The 25,193-nt window shown below is 42.4% G+C and overlaps 1 protein-coding gene across 21 annotated transcripts in view; it reads right to left on the reverse strand.

The window, feature by feature from the left end:
* The window catches only part of ROBO2 (roundabout guidance receptor 2), a 1,260,761-nt gene that overhangs the window by 531,283 nt on the left and 704,285 nt on the right, over nt 1–25,193 (reverse strand). The window lies entirely within an intron of this gene.

The following is a 25,193-nucleotide window of genomic DNA, read 5'->3' on the forward strand; positions in this document are numbered from 1 at the left end:
CCTGAAAGGGATCGCCGCCACAAAACAGACACACAACAACAAAAGTGTTTGCTGGAGAAGCGTAGATGTATTGGGCTTGTAATTCATGACTCACACTGTGTTGTGTCCTTCTTTCTACCTCAATACACACATTGCCTTGGCTCCTCAAAGAGGAGCAACCAAACCATTGCTTCTCTCCTAGCAACCGCAAGCTCTTGGAGAAGAAGGCATGTTGTCTGCTTGGAGAGGAAACATAGGGAATTTTTTTTTTTGGAAACACAAAGACAGACACATGTTCGTTTGCATCTCAGTGAAATGCAACAGTTTGTTTATTATGTGATTAGAGATGATCGACCACATTAGAACATACGGCTCATTCAATAAGTTGGCAAGCCCCATGCTTTAGAAAACTGGCTTGCCATTGTATTGAAAAGAGACCTGTTTTGTCTTGTTTATTTAGTTGAGAGCTTGGGATCGGAAAATGGGATGTCTAGACTGATTTAATGCAAGAAACCCATAGATGAACATATCTTTTACAATTGATACGTATGATGAGATCATAACATGTCTACCCGTCGTTCAATCCACGTGGTCACGCAATGATGTAGCTTACAATTTGTCCAAAGTTATACCATAAAAAAATTACCCTTGCTTGAAGAAGCACCACTGCAGAGTAATTAGTAAAAATTTGTATCCACTTATTTTATGTCATACAAAATGTACAGAACCTAATATAAACAATAAAAAAAACATATGCACTGTCAACATCCAAGCATAAAGACAAATCATTAAACTCTTACTACTTGTTTTTAAGGATCGCTGTGGAGGCTTTTTCATGGACAACTTTTTAAGTCCAATCCTTATGCCTCGTTCACACGCACGGGATTTCAGATGGGAAAAGTTCCCGTAGGAAATCCAGAGGGGAAAGCCGAGAACCTGCTCAGTTCAGTCTTTCCCCTACACACAGCCGGTTTTCCCGACAGGAAAACTGTGATGGAGCTTTGACCAGGAATCCCAGCCATCTGTATGCTCCATCGCAGTTTTTCCCATAAGAAAACTGCCAAAAACCGCCAGGCAAAAGTCCGCCGGATTTCCCAGGGGGAAAAAGGAGAACTGGTTCTCTTTTTTTGTCCGGCGTTTTTTGGGCAGTTCTCTTGTCGGAAAAACTGCGAGGAGCACACACATGGTGGGATTCCCAGCCAAAAGCTCTCCTCATAGTTTTCCCGTCGGGAAAACTGATCATGTGTACAAGGCTTAAAAATAGGATTTCATGCAAAACCTAACTAGTCTTAAAAATGATCCCTAATATCGCTTCTGACAAACCTGTGTAAGAAAGACCTGTATACTTATCTATTTTCAGGCAGATCTGGTCCTGTCAGATGATCCAACTCTAGAAGCAGCAGCAGGTGGGAGCACTGACGGATAGGCGATAGGGGCTTATGGGTGACATCACTGCTCTCAACACTGCATTGACATCTTTTTGGAGCACTCTCTTCTTCCCTGCAGCTGGCACTGGCTGACACAGTTGAGATCATTTGGCCAGACTAGAGCAGCCTGAAAGTAGGCAAGTATACAGATCTTTCTTACACAGGTTTGTCCAAATAGGTATTCGGAGGGGGGAGGCACCCTTTATTTTATTTTTACTAGTTAGGTTTTGTGTGAAATTCTACTTTAAGTTGACCATACACAAATTCAATTGTGTCTTTTTCTTGCTGAATTGAGTGAAATTAGAGTTGTGGATGGCCCTGCTGGCATGGTTCATCTCAACAAACTTTGATATGAAGATCAAATAAATCTGGTAGAAAATTGTTGCTGAATGGTGACTACAGCCAATAAGCTGCAGTCACTGTTCAGGTATTCTGACAGCAAGCACCTGGACCAGCAGGTTTCGTCCTTCCGTGCTGTTTAGCGTTCAACCCACAGGATGAACGAAAGAAATCTATGAGTGTATGGCCAGCTTTAGTATTAGCCATCTATTCTCTGACATTAGGACCATGCCATGGAAAACACAACTTGTCTGATACTTTTTATAGTAGGACTCCTTGTCTTCATCAGACTCGAAAAGAACTGCCTGTGATCTTCTATTGCAACCAACCTGCTGCCAGCTTCCAGTGGTTTGTTGCAGTAGAAGAGCAGTGTTTGATATTAGAAAAACTAATTTATTTGACTGGTATGAATACTAAAGAGAGTTCTTATTTCAGAAATAATAATTAATGAAACAGGTTGTTTAGAAATACTGTATACTAGACAGACCAGTTCAATTTGTCCTTCCATAATGACTCTGGTTCCGATCCTAATGAGAGCCATCCCGGAATGTTTTAGTTGCTAGAACACTTAGTGCCAAATTGTTTCCATGTTCTCAATCTTTCCATTTCCTCTGATCTTTCAGACATTCTTTAGACAGAATACCAAAACCACCCTGACACGCAGTAACTATCACTGAATGTGAGTTATTAACTCCAACTACTGTATAAGCATGATGCACGATTCAACGCAATAATTAGCAATGCATGGACCCCAATTTACAAGTGGACCACCAATATGATAGAACAACGTATTTCATGCTTACAAAAACACACCTGAGGAGAAAATGAAAAAGTATACTTACCTTACATCCCAGCATTTTCCTGCAGTGCCCAAGAGTGACATCACTGGTCTTCCAGCATGATCCTGGGAATGCTGAGGATTTCAAATCTGGCAAGAAGATACTCTTGCACTGTGCTAGAGTGTCTTCCCTGGTCACTTCAAACTCTTATTTCTAGGACAGTTATTTGGAAAACACTGAAGCCACTAGATCAGCATGACAGCCAATGAACCAAAACAACTGTGGCCTCCCTTTCACACTAGGGCGGGGGCGGCATCGTCAATAAAGCGCTGCTATTTGTAGCGGTACTCTACCGGCAATTTCGCTGCGCTATTCGCCCGCTAACGGGGCGCTTTTACCCCCGCTAGCGGCCGACAAAGGGTTAAAACCACCGCAAAGCACCTCTGCAGAGGCGCTTTGCCGGAGGTATAGCTGCAGTGCCCATTGATTTCAAAGGGCAGGAGCGGTGAAGGAGTGGTATACACACCGCTCCTTCACCGCTCCAAAGATGTTGCTAGCAGGACTTTTTTTTACCGTCCTGCTAGTGCACTGCTCCAGTGTAAAAGCCCTCGGGGCTTTCATACTGGAGAGACAGCAGCGGCTGTTTCAGGTTGCTTTGCAGGCACTATTTTTAGAGTTATAGTGCCTGCAAAATGACCCAGTGTGAAAGGGGTCTTAAAGAGCAATTATAGCCTTTAACAGCCAAATTGCTGTTCATAATTTTTGAATGGGCTGCCAATACAACACAACACAGTTTCTAATGGACCAACAGTGTTTTTTAAAGAGGAACTGCAGTCTGCTCACATAGTTTGCATATTATTTTTTATACTGGTATACTGTGATTCTGTACTTGCCAAATATGCTGCAGAAATCTCTCTTCACGGAGTCTGGCTGCAACCATTTTAACTGTGGGCAGCTAAAGCTGCTGCCTGTTCACTTTCTAGATTTACACAGAGGCACACCTCTAGCTCTTCAGCTCTCATTGGCCCTCTTATGACTCACCCCCTCCATTTCTGGCAAACTCTCTCAAGTGAGAGAGCTGTGCATGATGTCATAAGCCTAGGCTTTTTACCAGACAAGAAACAGGAAGTTGGCTGTATAATCTACGGTATTTACTGGCAGAAAAAAAAATGTTTTACTATCCAAAGTTAAAACAACAAGTGCAGAAGATTTAATAGATGGAAAGTGGAAAAAATTACTGAAGTTCCGCTTTAAGTGCAGTACTATAAATACCTGCATCACACAGACCTGAATAGAGGAGTTTTAGTTACAGTATATTTGTCGTCAGAGTCTGGATACTGGATCGAACGTGACCCTAACCCCGGCGACCTGAGGTGTGCCATGGCTGCCAGTGAGAGTATGCTTAAAAGAGGGCATACCTTGAATGTAAATAAATGAAAACACATTAAGCCGACAAGCATAGGGGAAGGGGGGGGGAGATTTAAGAAGCCCCACACTCCTCCTACAAATACAGGCTAGCCAATGGCCAGCCTTCTAACATACAAAAGGGATCATCTTTATGCACATAACCTTATTAATAATGCTTTAAAATGTTGTTGTGTATAGTTTTAAAATACACATGGTACAACTATATGTGATTGTTACATATGCCTCTTTTGCATCCTTCTTATCTAATTGCGAGTCTACCAGACAAGGCTTCTCTGAATGAAAACTGTAGTCTCTAGTGAATCAAAATTATCTCCGTGGTCCAAGACAATATGCAAGAATCTTGGAGCTTTTTATTCATTAAAGAAAAAAGCTTTTTTTTACTCATCAAAATAATGTGATTTGGTTGTAGCCAGGGATTTTTTTCTCAAACAATAGGTGCTGGAACTCAACCATGACCCCCCAAAACCCCTCACTCAACACATACCCTCCAAATCACATCAAATAGTGGGTGTGGTCAGTCAAATGTCACAAACAGTAGGAGAGTCTTAAAGGGGCATTAAATACCAGGATTGCATTACATACAGAGTGCAGAGTTCAGGGGGTGCAGAGCTGTCACTCATAAACACAGAAACCGGACTTCTATGTTTACAAGTGATTGTGGTGAGCAGCCCCCCCCCCCAAGCGTCTGAGCCAGAGGTGGTGGAACTGAGTTCCACCACGTTCCCCCTGAAAAAAAGCCTTGGTTGTACCGATATATACAATTTAAGGAGGTTCTTCAGTTCCCCTCCCAAAAAAATAAAAAATCAGCAGCTACAAATACTGTAGCTGCTGACTTTTAATAAAAATATGCTCACCTGTTTAATGATCCAGCGCTGTCCTCAACTGGGTCTGATCTCCGGGTTTCCGGTGCCACCGTGTTGCCAGTGGGAAACTAGCTGTGACTCCTTGTGGCTTGACAGCTGGCTCCCACTGCGCCCTGTGAATAGTCCTGCAGCCTCATGGGACCTGTGATGTGTCCCAAGTGACTGGAGCAGATAGGGGTTAATCCAGGCAGAAATGGGAGCAGGTACTTGTCAAAACCAGGCCAAAAGTTGAAGAAGAGGGTTGGAGGTGGAGAAAAAGTGGAACTTCTGGGAAGTTCCGCTTTATTGTGTCTACTTTTTAATCCAATATAGGGCCAGATCCACAAAGGGCCGCCGTAACTTAAATATTCTGATTTAAGTTACACTGCCGCAAAATTTCTACCTAAGTGCCCGATCCACAAAGCACTTACCTAGAAATTTTCGGCTGTGTAACTTAATTTCGGGGCGAGTCCCATTTAAATTAGGCGCGCTCCCTCGCCGGACGTACTGCGCATGCTCGTGACGTCATTTTCCCGACGGGCATAGCGCAAAATTACGTTACGCCCAGCTTCGTGAATCGCGCCGGGTCAAAAAAATTGCGTCTGGGAAAAAAAAAGATACGGCGAAAAAAAAAAAAATAACAGCGTCGCAGGTAAGAAGGGTCTACTTTTACAAGGTGTTAACAGTTTACACTTTGTAAAAGCAGCCCTAATTTTACACATGCAACTTAATACTTACGGAGAAAAAACGAAGCTGAAAAGCTTTGTGGATCTCCGTAAGTGCTAATTTGCATACCCGAAGCGGCATTTCGACGCGAAATGCCCCCAGCGGCGGATGCGGTACTGCATCCTAAGATCCAGCATCCTCAGTCCTTTAACTTAAAAAAAATAAATAAAATAAGTTGTACAGTATATCAGACCTTGATAACATAGATTAGCATTTTAGAAATTTGAATTAATAACCTGATGCGAAAATCAGGCATTTTTCATATGCTGACATTTAAAGCACAATACTTTCTAAGAGCGATGTGATCTTTTTTTATTCCAGGGCTACATGTTACTATGCTTTTGCCTTAGTGTGAGGCCTTCTGTGCGAGCTGCAAGCCACAGGGGAGCCGCGTGTTTATGTGCTGGAAGCACCTGATGCCCTGGGAATTCACAAGTGAAAACCTGTTTGGCAGAGAGACAGGGAAACAGTCACAGGTAAGCCATGGTGGTAAACAAAAGCAGAGGCAGTATTAAAAGGTCATGGACCATAGAAACATCTTCATTCTCAGCATGTGCAAACATCACTTACTCCATTCTTACGGATGTGTACTGCATGCCGTAATGTTTTATCGCTATCAACAAGGTCAAATGCAGAATGAGGTCTTCAAAAAAAAAAAGTACAGTCTCAAATAAACATCCCAACATATGTACTATTACAATTCTAAGGATACTCCATGAGAAAGCTATCTGGCTCATTTGCTGCAGGCAAAGCAAAGAGGATGTGCAAACAGCAAGAGCACATACCAAGTAATTAGAAATCATCACCCAACGGATTGTACTGCAGCAATCTGAAATACGATTGGCTTCTTTTGGTCACTGGACTTTGCACAACATTACTACTCTTTACGCTGCTTTATTATATGCATGCAATAAGACATAGACTATATTACCAAAAGTATTGGGACGCCTGCCTTTACACATATAGGTAGATTCACGTACAGATGCCTAAACTTGCGACGGCGTAGCTTAGCGCGTTTAGGCTACGCCGCCGTAAGTTAGCTAGGCAAGTACATGATTCGCAATGTACTTGCCTGCTATGTTACGGCGGCGTAGCCTAAAGCGGGCGGGCGTAAGGGCGCCAAATTCAAATGTGTGTAAGGGGGGCGTGTTTATGTTAATAAGGCTTGACCTTTACGTTTTTGACGTTTTTGTTTGTACTGCGCATGCACCGGGCGCCTACATTTCCCAGTGTGCATTGCGGCTAAGTACGCTGCACGGGCCTATTGATTTTGACGTGGACGTAAACTACGTAAATCGCTATTCGCGGACGACTTACGCAAACAACGTAAAAATTTCGAATCTCGAAGCGGGAACGGCGGCCATACTTTAACATTACTATTCCATCTATTAGATGGAATAACTTTAGGCCTGATAATGGCTTACGGAAACGGCGTAAATGTACTGCGGCGGCCGGGCGTACGTTCGTGAATCAGCGTATCTACTAATTTACATATTCTACGCCGACCGCAATGGAAGCGCCACCTAGCGGCCATCCGAAATATTGCAACCTAAGATAGGACGGCGCAAGCTTACCTTACTGACTTACCTTACCTCTTCTCCCATGCAGCCAGTGAGTTGAGAATCAGGGTGAGGGGCCGAAAATGACTTCTCACCAGACGGGGCCTCTAGTAATTTGGGGGGCCCTCCACAGTTTTGCGGGGCCCTAAGTGGCTTGCATAGTGAGCCTATAGGGCGGATCGGTCCTGACTGTAAGCATCACTGACAGTTCTCCTTTCAGAGATATCTATGAGTTCTCTGTGCATATACCCCATACAGATTGTATTTAAACGTGCACTCTTCTAAAAAAGTGAATCATTTTAATACCATTTCATCCTTGGCATTACTGTAGCTAAGATCTCCCACCCAGAATACTTAACCGGCTGTGCCGCTGTTATTGGCCTGTCTATGTATGGAGTGATAACACTACATTAACATTATCTCTTTACAAGTCTCTTGTTCAATGACTTGGATTCACATGACAGAGCACACTCCATAAACTGAATATTATGCTATATCTACGCTCAACAGTGCATTACTTTCATCATTATTATTATTTTTCATCAAATCTCATCTTCACTTCACTAGAAACATCATTTATTTAAACTCATTTTAAAAAAACTTTGACATGCAGCACTGAGGACATAAAAAATTCCAATCAGTCTCTGACCTTAAACAACTTCAAGCTAAACTCCAGGGATATAGCAGATGAAATACATATAAGGGAGCCGTTTTACCTAAATAAAATGAATTGTATTTATGTCATTTCAGTTCTGAGATTTCAGTGCCACACAAGCAGATCAAGAGACCTATTTTTTCAATACTAAAACTAAGCATCAATTACAGGTTCCTCAGCCTGTGACTGGACAGGCTGAAATGCGCACTGAACACTGAAGCAATGGTTCGTGCCGCTGCTTCAGCTAGAGGAGAGTTACCGTCGCCGGCCAATCACAAAGCCAGAGCCCGCGATAGCCGGAAGTTGTGTACTGGGACCGCTGCAGGGGCTTTTTTGGGAGGGGCGGTTACAACCACTTTAATACAATAATGAAAATATGCAAAAGCAAGCATGTAAAAATGTGAAAGTCAAATAGATATAAGACCCCATGTACACTTTGCAATATAGAATCATAGGCAGAATAACCACAATTCCAAATCACATGGCAGCTGTGGAAAAACGTGCAGCATGCTTTTGGGTGAAATTCATTCTTAAAGTGTTACTAAACCCAGGACCCTGCATTCACTATATCTGGTCTCCCACAGTACACAGAACATGGAAATACAATAGTTTAGTAAATATAAACTGCTAAATAAATTTGATCATCAGCAGTATATAGCAGTCTTGTGACTTCTATCAGAGTCTACTTAAAGCTTGTAGGAGGAGTTTTCATTCTGATCTGACTGTCCTATGAGGCTGCATGACCCCTGGCCCTCTGTCTGGACATTGCTAATTGGCCCTGTGCTGATCACATGCACACTCTCCCAAGAAAAAAGAAAAAACTACCTAGCAATACACACAAAACTGAGCATGTGCAGAGTGCCCCAAAGGCTTTGATTTGATTGGGGACAGTAAAAGAAAGGGAGGATCAGAGAAAACAGGATCAAACAGCCTTTTTACACAGTGCTGAGGATTAACCCCTTAGGTTCCACAGTGAGTATAACAATCATGCTTTACTACAGGGGTAGGCAACCTCAGCCCTTCAGCTGTTTTGAATCTACAAGTCCCACGAGACATTGCAAGGCCCTGACAATCACAGGCATTACTCCTAGAGGCAGAGGCATGATGGGATTTGTAATCTCACCACAGTGCCAAGGTTGCCTACCCCTGCTTTACTACATATACAGACTGATTTTACTGTGGTGGGTTTAGTAACACTTTAAAGGCACCCCAAGCGTGGTGTGTTTTTGCTACTATTGTCCCACAACCGAATTGCTCTGCAATTGTGGAAAAACATGTGAGAAGCATGTCCTCAAAAAAGGAGCAGGAGCTGCTTTTCACCGACAAACGTGCATAGGGGAGCCCATTGAAGTTAATGGACTGCCCTATGCGTGATGTGAGTAAATCATGCTTTAAAAGTTGTGGTTCCCGATACACAAGATCTGATCGGGGCCTTAGGACTATTGCTGCCAAATTTATTTAGCTTTTTGATAGCACACCACCCTTTCTCTGCCATATACAGTATAAGACATATTTAGATAAGAGACTGGCAACCCAATGATGTATATTTTGAACAAGCCACATAAGACTAGCTGGGACCCTTAGGCCCCGTACACACGACCGGATCTATCCGCTGGGATTTATCCGCGGATCAGTTCCAGCGGATAGATCTGGTCGCGTGTAGGCCGGAGCGAACAATTTTCGGCGGGCATTTGTTCAGCCAACGGATTCCCAGCGGATAAAAATTTCTTAGCATGCTAAGAAATCTATCCGCTGGAATCCTGTCCCTCTGACTTATCCGGTCGTCTGTACAGACTCACCGGATAAGTCCGTCCGATCCCCATTCCTCGCATGCGTCGAAATGATTCGATGCATGCGTGGAAGAATTTACCTTCCAGCGTCGCGCACGTCGCCGCGACGCCGCGAACACGTCGCGACACGTGACCGCGGATGTTTTTCGCGCGGATTTTGATCTGATGGTGCGTACAAGCCATCAGATCAAAATCCGGAGGAGGAATGTCCGCTGGAAACGGTCCGGCGGACCGTTTCCAGGGAAATCCTCTCGTCTGTACGAGGCATTAGTGAGAAATTAAATATGGGAGGGGAGCGTTCCAACGTCAGATTGTTGATTGACTTTCAGTGCTGTGTCTGTAGGGGAATGTGTCAAAGCAATATCTCCAGAAAGTCTGATCTCTTCTAGCTATTCTGTAATAATGACCAGCACGGTACCACTGCTAAAGTCCTGAGCTAACATAAACCTTATTGAAAATACCTTGCTGATAAAAATAGCTATCCATACATCAGTATAGTAACATAATAACCAAGAGCAATAAAGGGACAGCATACATCACAGAAGATGTGCGCACAAGGGTCTCCGAAATCAAGCCAGCGACAGACAATGAGGGAAAAGCATGAAATTGTCCCAACGAATTGTGAAAAGGCTTAATGACATTGACTATTATGCTTTTGTATCAGATAGGGGTGAAGGTATGTGGGATAATGTCCCCCCCTGCTAGGATATTAGAAGTCATAGATGAGCTTCAGCCTCAAAGAAAAGCAGACGTTCTACGCATTCACAATGAACGGAATTGCGAGAGATTTTCGAGGTAATGAAATGAACTTAGAAATAAATTAATAAAAGTAAATATTTAATAACATTGATAATCAATGATAAGAGCATAACGGTTTCCCGTGGCATGCGGTGATCATTTTTAAGTTCACATAGACCACGCCATTAACCAAGGTCACGGAACTCAAAAGCAGACACTAATTGTATTAAAGCTGAACACCAACCAAATAGATCAAATCTGTTGAAATGTTGATTGTTTCCCGCTAAAAGATTCCAAATTCTGTTCATTCTCGTGATCCAGATAGATCTGCCACACTGTGGATGACCACATTTTTTTCCTTCTATAGACAAGCAATACAATTTGGTCACCTCCAGCCTGTGGTATCATGTAAGGTGGGTGTCGGGGCACCACAAGAAGATTGGGGGGTGTTGTGTTGAAAGAGGAAATTTGGGGGGTGGCAAGAGGTAAGTATTGTTCTAGGAGTGGAAATGGGGGGGGGGGGGGATTTAGGGGAATTTGTGTTGGGGGGGGTGGGAAGAATATTTGTACTATGATGGGGGGTTTGGGGGGGAATTTGTGCTGGGGTGGGTTGGAGTAGGAGGAAGAAGATGTGTTCTAGTAGGGGACATTTTAGGGGTAGAGAATTTGTGCTAGGAGGGGTGATTTTTTTCTAGGAGAGGGGCATTTGAGCTGAGGATTTGGGGGATGTGTGGGGGGTGGTGGGGCAAAGATCTGTGCTGGGGTAGGGATTTATGCTTAGGGGGTAAGCATGTAGATTACTGTTCAGTTTTTTTGTGGGGTTTTTTTTGCTGACACATAATGCTCATATATATTGGGGGGGGGGGTGGTTGCAGTTTGGCATGTTTGCCCTGGGCTCTAGATGACCTGGTCCCAGCACTGGATTTAACCCTTAATTTCCTGTAAACAGCCAAATCTTTAAGCAGGCCTCGCTTTTCACCATTTTAATATACGCTAAACCTAAAAGGAAAAATGAGCAATAATTACATAGTTACATAGTTAGTCTGGTTGAAAAAAGACACAAGTCCATCCAAAGTTCGACCCACAGTGAGAAGAAAAGCACACACACACAAACCACCATATACACAATCCAGAGGAAATAATGCCCCAACATAGAATGGCATAACTTGTTGAGAATATTCCAACACCATTTATGCAAAATATTAATTTCTTTACACGGCTCGTGTTATTTTGCCACTCCATAAATTGTGTTCCAGTTTGCATACTCTGCGTATAAACTAATATATTAATTGTCCCAATAATACGTTCCTGGCATTCACAGAGCATTTTAATTACACCTCTTCCACGTCACGCACAAGTAACTGATTATCATTTGCGAAGCACTGCATTTTCCAGCGCGCCGTATGTTCCACCCTGTAAATCAAACAACAGATCTGGATATAAACACTCAGCAGTGCCACGCTCTTGCCCGTGTAGTCTTGTAATCTAAGAGCCGCTTCAGTCCTGGACAACCTCCAAGACACAGGCAACATTCTTAAGGACCGTTAAAGAAATATTTCTCCATAAGGCTCCACTCTTGGGAGGGAAATGAAAGTAAAACACAGTAATAAACCAGAGGGCCCCCTAATTGTTTATTCTGTAGGGCTGAATCAATCAGAAAGATGGCAGAGAGCCACCAGGAGAAATTGTTGTGTGCATGCATCTCTTTGCTGCAAGAACATAGAGGCACCCTGGTATGTGCTGCCTCTAATTAACATACCGGGCAGGAAGAACGAGAAGCAAGTTCTGGTGGTATCATTGAAGAAAATAATGTGTTTCCTTATTTACATACACAACACACACAACACAAGGCTAAATGCAGGTGGCGTACGGTAGGCACAGACTCATGAAGGCTGTAGGGGACATTAAACATCCACATCCCATCCAAGTTCCAACAGCTTAGCAAGGCTGAGCAAGGCACATCATTAATGCCACCATCCGTCCTAACAGGAAGACAGCCGTTATTGTATAACTTATTCCTGGTCATTAGCATGTCTGACAGAGAGGCAGGTGACAGGTGTCAAGCTGAGTCAAGATGGCAGATTTGTGACAGGAGTACTGTAGGCCTTTGACAGATCGTACATTTTCTATACAACCCATCTTGTGATTACATTTAGTTCTTGACATTTTAAAATAATTTTCAGAGACACAATGATTTTGTGTTTGGTGAACCTCAGACAATACCCTGTGAAACTACTGAAGGATGCTACTCTTTCCACCAAACTGGGTCTCTGGAACGAGTTTATAGAATGCTTTCTATAAAATATCCTTAAATTTTTTTATAAAACAGAAATAACACATTTAAAGCAGATCCTCGCCCTCAGAGGGGACTTCCCTCTTCTTCTCCCCCCCCCTTTTTTCATTAATAAAGTGAAGCCCTGCCCTCTTTTTTACATCACTCGCCTAGGCAAATGTCTTGCAAAGTTTGCCTCCTGGGATATACACGTCACAAATCCTAGGAGGCATATTGATTCATTCTGAAAAGGAGGAGAGGGGGTGGGCCTAGCACCGTATTATCAGGAGGCATGCCGGCTGAACCCGAAAGAGCCAGTGGGTCTCTTGATGATGTCACAATCAACAAGGCAGTGCAGGACCCAGAGGTGGCAGAACACAACAGGATCTCTGTGGGACAATGCTGGATCCTCTGGGTGGGTGAGTATCAGAAATGTGACCACCCAGTAAGCGGGGATGGGTATGAAAAGGGGGGGGGGGGGGCGGCCGAAAATCCTCTTTAAGTAGATGTAAATCCCATCACTAAACTCTCTTATAAGCTTCAATATATTAGACCTCATGCACATGGGTGCCTCGGGCCATACAATGTATAATTCAGCGTAGCTAGTCAAGTTGAAAAAAGACACAAGTTTATCTAGTTCAACCATTTGCAATAATAAAAAGGCATAAAACCTCAATATACACAATCCTATACCCATAGCTGATCCAAAGAAAGACAACACATAAACCCCTATGAAGCATGGACCAATTTCATCCAGTGGAGGTAAAAAAAAATCCTTTCTAATCCCCCAGGAAATTCATGCATATTTCCTCACCCGAAGTCACGGTGCTGCATACAGCACAAAATCAGTGGTTGTATGGTCTTACACAAGTGCTTGCATAAACATGTTTATACATACGAACATAGGACCATAAGACCAGGGCTCTCCAAACTGTGGCCCAAGGGCCCGATGTAGTCCTTTGCAAAGCTTTTATCTGGCACTTGGGTCACTATTCCTCCCACTGACACCAATGATCGGACATTATTCCTTCCACTGACACCAATAATGTGGCACTATTTCTCCCACTGACACCATTGATGGGACACTATTCCTTCCACTGACACCAATGATGGGACACTATTCCTTCCACTGACACCAATGATGGGACACTATTCCTTCCACTGACACCAATGATGGGACACTATTCCTTCCACTGACACTAATGATGGGGAACTAATTCTCCAACCAGTTATGGGGCACTACTCCTCCCACTGATACCAATTATGTCTTTTTTGTTTTACTCCCACTGACCATCAAACCTATGGCATTGTTTATGCCTACCAATGTCTGGGAATTTTCTACATCCACTGGCCATAGTCCAGCCCCCCTGAATTTTGAAGGGTAGTAAACTGGCCTTTTGTTTTAAAAGTTTGGAGAGCCCTGCTCTAGACTATCCAGGCTTGTACATCTGTATGCATGCTTATGAAAATACGTATACTCATACACAGTCATTGGTTTTCACAGGCAGCTTTAAACAGCACCTGTGTCTCTGGGATAGGGGAAAATGCCCAAATGTTACGTTGTATTGCCCCAGGTACACTTGTGAAAAATGTGGATGGTTTGCTGCTTTTAGTTTGCGTTTCCTTCAGATTAAATAAGATATACATTGGAGGTACTATGTAGATTTTCCTGAAGTTGCGCTGTCGCACTAATGATTGCGTGTCTGTGTGTGTGTGTGTGTATATTCATATATATATATATATATATATATATATATATATATATATATACACACACACATATACACACACACACAATATGGCCCGGATTTACATACATTGGTGCATATTTATGCCGGCGTAGCGTATCGAATATACGTTACGCCGACGCAGCGCACAGAGGCAAGTACAGTATTCCCAAAGCACTCGCCCCCAGTCGCTGTTAAAGATACGCTGGGTTTCCTCAGCGTAAGCCAGCGTAGGTGGAAGTGGGCGTGAGCCATGCTAATGAGGCGTGACCCCATGTAAATGAAGGACTGAGCGTCATAAAGTTAAGAATAACGTACGGCGCATGCACCGTCCCTTGGACGCATCCCAGTGCGCATGCTCAGAATCACGTCGAAACAACTGCCTAAGATACGTCGAATCACTGCCTACGACGTGAACGTAACCTACGCCTAGCCCTATTCACGTACTACGTAAACAACGTAAAATACGACGGCTGTTCCCTGGTCCATACCTTTGCATGACTTGCGCCTCCTATATGGGGAATAACTTTACGCCGGACGTACGACTCACGCAAACCGCGTATATTATGCGCCGGGCGCAACTATGTTCGTGAATCGGCGTATCTCCCTCATTTGCATATGTGCATAGAAAATCAATGGGAGCGGAAAATGCGCCCAGCGTAAATATGTGCCCATGATACGACGGCGTAGGCAAGTTACGTCGGTCGTAGGAAGCCTATTTTTAGGCGTATCTCAGATTGTGGGCGCGGCGCACAGATACAACGGCGCATAGATAGATTCAGGCCCCGTACACAGGGCCGAGAAACTCGACGAGCAAAACACATCGTTTTGCTCGTTGAGTTTCTTGTGAAGCCGCCGAGCATCTCGGCGAGCCAAATTTCCTCATTGAGTAACGAGGAAATAGAGAACATGTTCTCTATTTGGCACGACGAGATTCTCGTCGGTTTCCTCGGCCGAAAGTGTACACACGGCCGTGTTTCTCGGCAGAATTCAGCTCCGATCGAGTTTCTGGCTGAATTCTGCCAAGAAACTTGGTCGTGTGTACGGGGCCTTACGCAGCGTATTTCGAGATACGTCGGCGTAAGTGCTTTGTGAATCCAGGCCTTAATATATATAGCTGTATATATTTATATTTATTAATGTATTTAAATTATTATTATTATTATTATTATTATTATTATTATTTTTATATATAGCAAGTGTGCGTTCTTACGCTGCCTGTCTTCTTCCTACCTAATAGTAGAATGGCTTAATGAAAGCAATAAAATAAAGTTCAGACAATACATAAAAAAAAAGAAATCTATATAAAGCAGAACATTGGATATCCATTTTAAAATTCCCTTTGAAGTCTGGCCTAATTTTTTTTAGGATAGTTGTTTGCTTGCTGTCACTCCCATGTGGCAATAAATATTAATGAACATACTAAGTAGCTCTATGTGTACATGTGGGCTTGCAATAAATTATTAATGCATGTAATAAGGGTTGGCTTACTACAATATCCCTTTTCCATTTGGAAAATAAGCTGTGAAAAAAAAAAAAAAAAAAGACGAGGCTTTCCTCTGGTCAAACAAAAAGGGCCTGCACAATAAAAATGAAAGCCATTCGCTTTTTTTTTTTTTTTAATTGCCGGGAAATGTGTCCCAGCTAGTAGGGTTATACTGTACATGAACTCTGCTAAGGGCACTATTGCCTAAATAATTAGTAAGAGGAATAAGAGCAGCATATGGGAAGATGAGGGTGAATGAGGGAGCTGCCCATAGCTGAGTGAATAGCTCACTTCCGTTAGCGTTCAGGCCGCCATATGCAGAGCAGGCCTGCAAAACTTCTGCTTGTTTTACTTGTGCAAACTGTAAACTGTTTATGTTCTTTGTTAATGAACATTTGTGACATAGTAGAAACATTGTTCCAAGTGAATTAGTCCTGCGGTATTTCTACCTCCCAGCTGTTTCTTCTTCAATGGGTGGGGCACATGAAATTCATTTTCCTATTAAATGAACACAATAAATAGTAGGTGATGGAGGACATAATAAATGTTTATGGAGCTATTCCGTTATATGTACGGAAATCCAAACCACCCAATCAGAGGCCAGGTTCCCATCTGCCCAAAAACAGAAAAGTTGATTGTTGATTGCTTAACATTTCTATTTTGATTCCTTGCTAAATAAAGCTGATTGTAAAAACTGAGCCCAAAGTATGAACACCTGCATATAATATCAAGAAATAACATTCCAAAGAGCTGGTGACATGTTATTTTTATACTGAATCTCGTATATACAACGGGGATGACAAAGTTGTATAGCACAATGAAATGACAGTTAGCCCCGGTCAACCTGTTGCAGCTTCCGCGCAACTTTGAAGCTAAATCCCAGCCTGACTTCGGCACGACTTGCATGCGACTTTTTTAACAGAATTCAATGTAAAGCTTCGTACACACAATCGGATTTCCATCTGACAAATCCGTGGAATTTTGTGCGAAGGGCGTTGGCCGTGAACTTGTTCTGCATACAAATGGCAAAACATTATTGGCCAACATACACAAAATGACGTTTTTTTTTGCTCTTTAGCGCCACCCTTTGGGCAACTTCTGCTAATGTTGTCTTAAGCCCTGTACACATGCTTGGTTTTCTTAGGGGTAAAAATTCAGCCGAGAAAACTGCTCGGGAAGTTTTCCTGTGTACACACGGCCGGGTTTCCTGTTGGGAAAACTGCGGGGAGAGCTTTGGCTGGGAATCCTGGCCATGTGTATACTCCATCGCAGTGTTTCCCCATAGGAAAACCACTGGGTTTAAAACCGCCGGAAATCCCGGCAGGAAAATAGAGAGCAGGTTTTCTATTTTCCCCGCCAGGATTCCCGGCAGTTTTCCTGTTGGGAAAACTGCGAGGAAGCAAACACACGGCCGGGATTCCCGGCCAAAAGCTCCCCCCGCAGTTTTCCCGACTGGAAACCCGACCGTGTGTACGGGGCTTTATAGTTGGTTAGCATTGGTTCCGAGCATGCGTGTATCGGACGGCACACATTTGTTGTCGGAAAATTTTAAAGCATGCTATCCAACATTTGTTGTCGGAAAATCGGACAACAATTGTCCGATGGAGCGTACAAATGGTCGGATTTTCCAGTGAAGCCTGCCATCACACATTTGTTGTCGGAAAATTCAATCGTGTGTACGAACCATTAGTCATACCAAAGTCGGACCAAAAGTAGTGGAGGAACCTATTTCTAAGTCATACTTATTAGAATGGTTCCATTGCACTGAATGGTGTGCGACTTCTCGTGCTCCAAAGTCAGAGCGCTCGTTGCATCAGTGTGAACTGGGCCTAATGTAGTAACGATGCTAAATGATCAACAGTGGAAAATCATGTAGTGTATATTTGAAATGCAACAGAAGAAAGTTGAATAGTCTGTCGTGTGGTTAGACCCCTGGTGCCTAACCTGTGGCCTAAAGGGCCATATGCTGCACTTTGGTATGTGATGTGCAGCCCTCAGACCCAGGCCTGCTTTTAGAAATCATGGGGCCCCGTACAGCCTACCTAACAGGGCCCTCCCCACTCATTATAAAACTGTGCCCCCCTGTGTACCTGCAGAAGCTGCAGGCAGGAGAGGAGGGAAGCTGGCAGCGTTGCAAGGGAGGGGGGCACACACTGGGCCCCGGACAGCAGGAGGGTGGGGGCACAAATATTAGAACCAAGGAACAGTTTTGTCAATAAGGCAGTACAGCCTGCACTCCTGCTTGGCAAGTGTCTGGGCCCCCCCTTTTAAAATAATGAGACCCAGGTCCAGTACAGGAGGGACAGCTGTACTGCCTTATCAGCGGCCCCGCTCAGACCTCAGCAGTCTGTAGTGGGAACATTGATTGAGGTAATAGCATTGATCTCAACTAGCCTCATGTAACATTCCCAGGTTCATATTGTCTTCTGCAGCATATCCCAAACCAAAAATGTATCCTGTCCACACTCTCTGACCCTCATTTCCTCTATTAGATCTGCCATTTCTGACGGTTCTCTTAAACATTACATATATTGACCATTATATGAGGCCCTTTAGTGAAAATATATTTTTTGCCTATACTTCTACTTTAACAAATATGGTCATTCTGTGTGGTTACTGTACCTTTAGAAGGTGCAGAATAATCTATAAAACATGGACACTTCAGTACTTGCATTTTTTAATCTCAGTCATTAATTACTTAAGCAGATGTCTGTTGCCACTGGAAATCTCTATTCAGAAATAAAGAGAGAAATTCTAAAATGTCCCTTTTCTAAACATCTGTGGGCATTTATCTGGCTCATGCATTTGGAAAATCATGCCCTTAAGAACATCATGTCATGTGAAGCTCCGATCGGGCAGGTACAGCAGACTTACAATAGGAATCTTATTCCTAGCTCTGTGAAGCAAGGAGCAGAGCCCCCTTCTGGAGACGCGTGCTGTATAGGAAATATTCAATCTCCAGCATAGATTCTTACTTTATATCATTCCATGAACACATGGGCACATGTTTATTGATAATGTTTATTGATAATGCCATGTTATATATTACGTTCCCATTTTAATACAGGAAATCAATTTAATCATAGGAAAGTCTCAATGTGGGTTCTGAACTAAAATATGTTGGGGGTCATGCTTATTAAAGAATATAAAAGATACATGTTTAAGGTAAATGATCTAATGATAGGCAAGTCACTTGTTTGGATGCTTTATCAAAATACTAATTATAAGCTAGTAGGCCATAGGCAGCTCAATGTCTTCCCAAAACAATAGTGGAGTAACCTGGCTATTATCAGTTGATATGGGGGTTAAACATCTACCTTCCTTCTGATCATTTAGGAGAGGGAAGGGTCTACTAGGTCATCAAGTTGCAAGTGCTCTGTACCTAGAGCTATACATTATTACAGCTTAGGGAATCCATAATTGGCCATATCCTCACTTGAGTGTTATCGCTTATTGCCACTCTTACATATTGCAACCAATCAGATACACATTGAGATATTTATGTCTCAAGTTTGTAAGGAGGAAGCTGAATTTTTCTTGGTATGTGAGTATCTTTTTAGAGAGGTTTTGATATGTGAGACCCGGCAACGTTTGATTATTGTGCTCCAGCACTTAATGGGCAGTCATAGATTAAATTTTGTGTTAATTTACTCTTGGATATTCAGTAAGGCAAAGAGCAATGAGAAACATGTGGTAATAAACAGAAACAAAGTCGATTGTATCTTAAATAATGTGGTTTTAGTCAACTGAAATCTGATTGGTCAGTTGGGTAACTTTTGGGTTGCTTAGTGTAGATCTTTGTTCTGCTTTATAGAATGTGGCCAATAAAGCTCCATTCTCTATAGTCAGCATCCAAGTTACTAAATATAATATACTATTGGCAATGCATACACACCCAGGTGTCCACAGTAGATTAGGCAGCAGCTATGCACTTTACCTAAAAGCTTCACATACAAAGCATGCTTGGGGCCCCTAACGTTTAAAGCTTGTTACTAATGCACCATGTGTCAATATGCCCAATTTCACAAATGAGGAATGTGACAAAAAGAACAAAAACCCATTCTTCAATGACGAGCCATCAGAATTTCTGCAATGAATTCACAACTGTTGTGTTTACTTTTCCAAGTTGATAATTAAATTAGCAACAGAAGTTTGAAATTCCTATTGACTCAACGTACAAGCATGTCTTGATCTAGTTCATAAATAATAGCCTAGACCCAAAGGCATGTCATGGTATGCTTGAAGCTGTCAATAGAGTTCTTTATTTCTCTTTGATACCCCATGTACATGTGTACTGAGCAAACAAAACGAGCGTTCAATAAAACAGCAAAGGCTACATGGTAGAAAACCCAGTCTGGGGTTGCTGAACAATGGGGACACCATTGGGGACATGGAGTAGTGCCAACGGCCACTCACCTTGTCATTTATACGTGTACATGAACACAATGATAAATCTCCCTTGATTTTTTTACATATAGACATGGCTTGAGATCAATGCATAAAGCTGACAAACATTGATGACACTATTAAGATCTTTATCTTCAAACCTTTCCTTCTATGATATGCTATGGAGACTTTCACGGCTGTCACCAAACCAACATTTTAATACACTGTTATGGTTCCATATGATAACCATTCATGTTCTAAAACGATGGACAAGATGCAAAACTCGTCTAAGTTTTTTTTTTATTTGGTACTGTGCAACACATTTAACCAGTACCCCTTCTGGTTGCAAGATTTTACAAATTAATGATTTATTGTGTTGTACCATCAACCATTTTAATATTCTCCATCTGTTTTATAGGGAAATCCATGAATGCTTTCACATGATATGTTGGATGTGTGATAAAGCTAAAACTGAAAAGGGAGGGAGAGGAGCCAGAAAGAAAGAGAGACAGTTGAAGAAGGAAAGTAAAAGAGAATGACAGTAAGGAAATAGAGAGTGAAGAGGAGAGGGAAGGAGAGGAAAAGAGAGGGAGAGGTGGAGGTAAAGGGAGGAAGAGAGATGGGATAGGGAGAATGAGTAACAGCGAAATAGAATGAGAGAGATGGAGGGAGGAGAGGAAATAGAGAGAAAAAAGAAAGAAAGAGGTGGGGGCAAGGGGGAAAGGTAGTGAAAGTAATGAAAGAGAGGGACAAGGGGGAAAAGGAGAGTAAGAGTGAAAGAGAAATAGAATGATGAGGTGGGGGAGAAAGGGAAAGACAGAAAGCAAAAAAGAGGGGTAGAGAGAAAAAAAGAAAGGAGAGTAAGAGTGAAGTGTGTGGAGGGATGACAGGGGGTTAAACGGATGAGAGAGAAGGAGAAAAGAGAGGGGTAGAGAGAAAGAGAGAAAAGAGAGGAAGAGTGAAGTGTGTGGAGGGATGACAGGAGGTTAAACGGATGAGAGAGAGAGAGAGAGAGAGAGAGAGAGAGGGGGAGAGAGAGAGAGAAGGAGAAAAGAGTGGGGTAGAGAGAAAGAGAGAACATAGAGGAAGAGTGAAGTGTGTGGAGGGATGGCAGGAGGTTAAATGGATGAGAGAGAGAGAGAGGGAGAAGGAGAAAGGAGAGGGGTAGAGAGAAAGAAAAGAGAGCAAGAGTGAAGTGTGTGGAGGGATGGCAGGAGGTTAAATTGATTTGAGAGAGAGAGAAAGAGAGAGAGAGAGAGAAGGGTGAGAAAAGAGAGGGGTAGAGAGAATGAGACAGAACAGAGGGAGAGGAGATAAAGAGGGAGAGAGAAGAGAGAGAGAGGGTGGATAGAGAGAGAGACAAAGAAAGAAAGGGTAAAATCTGTGGGGTAGAGAGAGAGTGATGACAAGTAAAGGGGAGATAGAAATGATAAAGAAGAGAGAGAAAGGGGGGTAGAGAGATGGTGAAAAATGGATGAAAAGGAGAGAAAAGTGAGAGGTAAAGACCAAAGAGAGAAGAAGCCGAGAGTGGGAGAGAGAAAGGAAGGGAGGGTAGAATGGTAAAAGTGAGAGGAAGCAAGAGAGAGGTAGAAAGAGAAAGAAAGGGGGAGAGAAGGAAGGGAGAGAAAACGTGGCAGTGAGAAATAGAGTAAGAGAGGGAAATAGAGGATGAAAAGGAGAGGTAGCGATAGCAGGTGTAGAGAAAGGGAGAGTAGGCGAGAGAAGAGGGTAACAATCAAGGAAGAGGAGCAGAGATGGAGGGGGAAGTTGAGAAAAGAGGAAAAAAAAAGAGTAAAGAATCAAGTGATGGATGGGAGAGGATAAGGAAAAGAATGAGAAGCAATAGAGACTTGCAGGAGAGAAAGAACTTGGGAGGGGATCCAGAATGAGGAAACCAGATAGAGAATAGAGAATGAGAGAAAGAGAAGAAGCAAGAGAGAGAGAGAGAGAGAGAGAGGGGGGGAGAGAGAGGGGGAGAGAGAGAGGGGGGAGAGGGGGAGGGAGAGAGGGGGGAGAGAGAGGGGGGAGAGGGGGAGGGAGAGAGGGGGGGAGAGAGAGAGAGAGAGAGAGGGGGAGAGGAAAAGAGAGATGAGGGAGAGGGAAAGAGAGAGGGGGAGAGAGAGGAAAGGGGGAGAGAGAGAGGAAAGGGGGAGAGAGAGGAGAGAGAGAGAGAAAGAGAGAGGGGGAGAGAGGGAGAGGGAGAGGGAGGGAGAGAGAGAGAGAGAGAGAGAGAGAGAGAGGGGGGGGTGTATGTAGACCACACAGGACATGACCCATACTATCGCATTCCAATACTTTGCCTTGAACTGCTCTGCTACTGGATCACTGCCACTCCTCAAAATAACATTACCATTCATCTCATTTTTATTCAAGCTTTCGGCACATCACTTCCAGTAACAGACATTAAAGTATGTAAAACTCTGCAAAATGCTTTCACCTTGCTTACCCCTCTTTGGGTCAGCACTGAAATAATGACATTCAAGTTTTCATAGCCTCCTGTTTTAAACTATTTCAAATAAGCTGCATTGTGACTGAGCTAGGTCCAGTTCTTTCTAAGTAAAAAAAAAAGCAGAAAACATAAAAATAACTGACAGGTAATAAGGAGAGCACTGCTGGAAAGCAGTCCATGAAGCAGCTCCTTAATAAGTAGGCAGCGCAGAACAAAGGGCATACAGAGGTGCAATGAACTTGACTTATAGGGTAGCACAGACAGTACTGGCTTTTGTTCTTAAATGATTTCTACTGCTGGAGAAACTAATATGATTTTCTTTCCAACTCAATCCACTTATGGTTCTATTTTTCTTCTTTCAGGAGTATTAGGTGGGCTGCCGGAGGAATGCAGGTTATGAGCAGATGACAGGCTTTTTTTCTTACTGGTGTCAGATATTTCTTAGTGTGGGCTCTACAGATCTGATGTACACACAAGCCTGCCCACATATACCATACAGGGAGCCTTGACAGTTTGGCACCTACACCTCACTGAAAGGGCTCAGCTGCTGCAGAACCTCTTAGCAAGACTGGCTGAGGAATGTCTGTCTGTAAAATTCTACCAAGAGAACTGTCAATTTATTTTTAAATATCCCAAACTGTCGGTTTTATCTATAATATCTATACTAGCCTTTCACAATTATTTTCCCTAAAGGAACCCATAAAGTAATGTGTAGATCTTAGGGATCCATAAGACCATTACTAAGAACCGTGAATCCTAAAATAAATTTCATAAAAAAATAAAAAAAAATGTTGGGTTCATCTATAATATCTGTACCAGCTTTTCTCAATCCTTTTCCCCAAAGGAACCCCTAAAATGAGACCCTTACTAAACCAATTCGTTCTTACAGTGGTGATCAGAGTGGCACCCTTACCACCAGCGTGTCATGCTGCTGGCTTTGCCAAGTGCCAATGACCCTGGAACTATGCATACAGGAGGTCTATGAGCCACAGCTCAAGGAACCCCAGGCAATCTCTGGAGTAACCCTAGTGGTCCACAAAACCCTGGCTGACAATCGCTAATCTACACTATAGAGGCAAACTAGGCATCTGCTTTTTGCAGCTATGCAATGAGGGCATTGGGGGGATCAGTGGGAAAAATGCCTCTCCCATTGGTAATCAGTAGGAAGAATGAAACTCTTATAGTGGTGATCAGAGTGCCACCCTTACTGCCAACTAAAAAGGACAATTGGTGTCATGCTGATGGCTTTGCCAAGTGCCCTTGACCCTGGGACTATGTAAATAGGAGGTCAATCAGACACAGCTTAAGAAACCCTTAGAAATCTCTGGAGGGACCCTAGTGGTTCACAAAACATTGGCTTAGAATGGCTGATCTATAACATAGAGGGAAACTATGTATCTGCTTATTGCAGCTATGCATCAGGACATCGGAGGGATCAATGGGAAACATGCCTCTTGATAATCAGTATGAAGAATTAAACCCCTACAGTGGTGATCAGAGTGCCACCCTTACTGGCAGCTTAAAAAGACAATTGGTGTCACTCATGCTGCTGGCTTTGCCAAGTGCCATTGACCCTGGAGCTATGCAGAAGGGAGGTCAATCAGCCAAAGTTGAAGGAACCCTTAGTAATCTCTGGACTAACTCTAGTGGTCTACAAAACCCTGGCTGAGAATGGCTGATCTATACCATAGAGGCGAACTAGACATCTGCTTTTTGCAGCTATGTATTGGGGGCATCATTTAGATTGCTTTACAATATATCCAATTTTTGGATCACTAGGATTTGGTCATTACAAACCATAAGAGGGGCTATTGGTGATCACATTATTATTATTAATATTATTATTATTATTATTATTATTATTATTATTATTATTATTATTATTATTATTATTATTATTTTTGGGGGGGGGGGGTATATTAGTTTAAAGCAACAACTTAATGATTAACTTAAAAAATTAAAGGTATCAGCACATAAACATAGAAGGGTCTATTTTTAAGTGTTTTCTATTTTTAAATGTTTTCACTCAAGATTCACACAACTTTCTAACATTATAATTGGATTTAACTGAAAAATGCATGAATCCTAAGTGGAAGTTGCATGAAAATATGAAATATTAGCATGCAGACCCTCTAATAATATATGGATGGGTGTGCATACATAAAAATAGATTTAAAACTAAGAGAAAAAAAAAAAATATATATATATATATATATATATATATATATTATATATTAGATAGATAGATAGATAGATAGATAGATAGATAGATAGATAGATAGATAGATAGATAGATTTACTATCACACGTTGATTAGCCAGGCTGTATAGTGTGTCCTTACTATAGGTACCCCTATGCCTATGCACAGATGCCTATGGATGGGTGTGCATACATAAAAATAGATTTAAAACTAAGAGAAAAATAATAATAATAATATATATATATATATATATATATATATATATATATATATATATATATATATATATATATATATATATATATATATTAGATAGATAGATAGATAGATAGATAGATTTACTATCACATTGATTAGCCAGGCTGTATAGTGTGTCCTTACTATAGGTACCCATTTGCCTATGCACAGACG

Source organism: Rana temporaria, chromosome 2, assembly GCF_905171775.1.
Source record: "Rana temporaria chromosome 2, aRanTem1.1, whole genome shotgun sequence".
NCBI classification, from domain to species: Eukaryota; Metazoa; Chordata; class Amphibia; order Anura; family Ranidae; genus Rana; species Rana temporaria.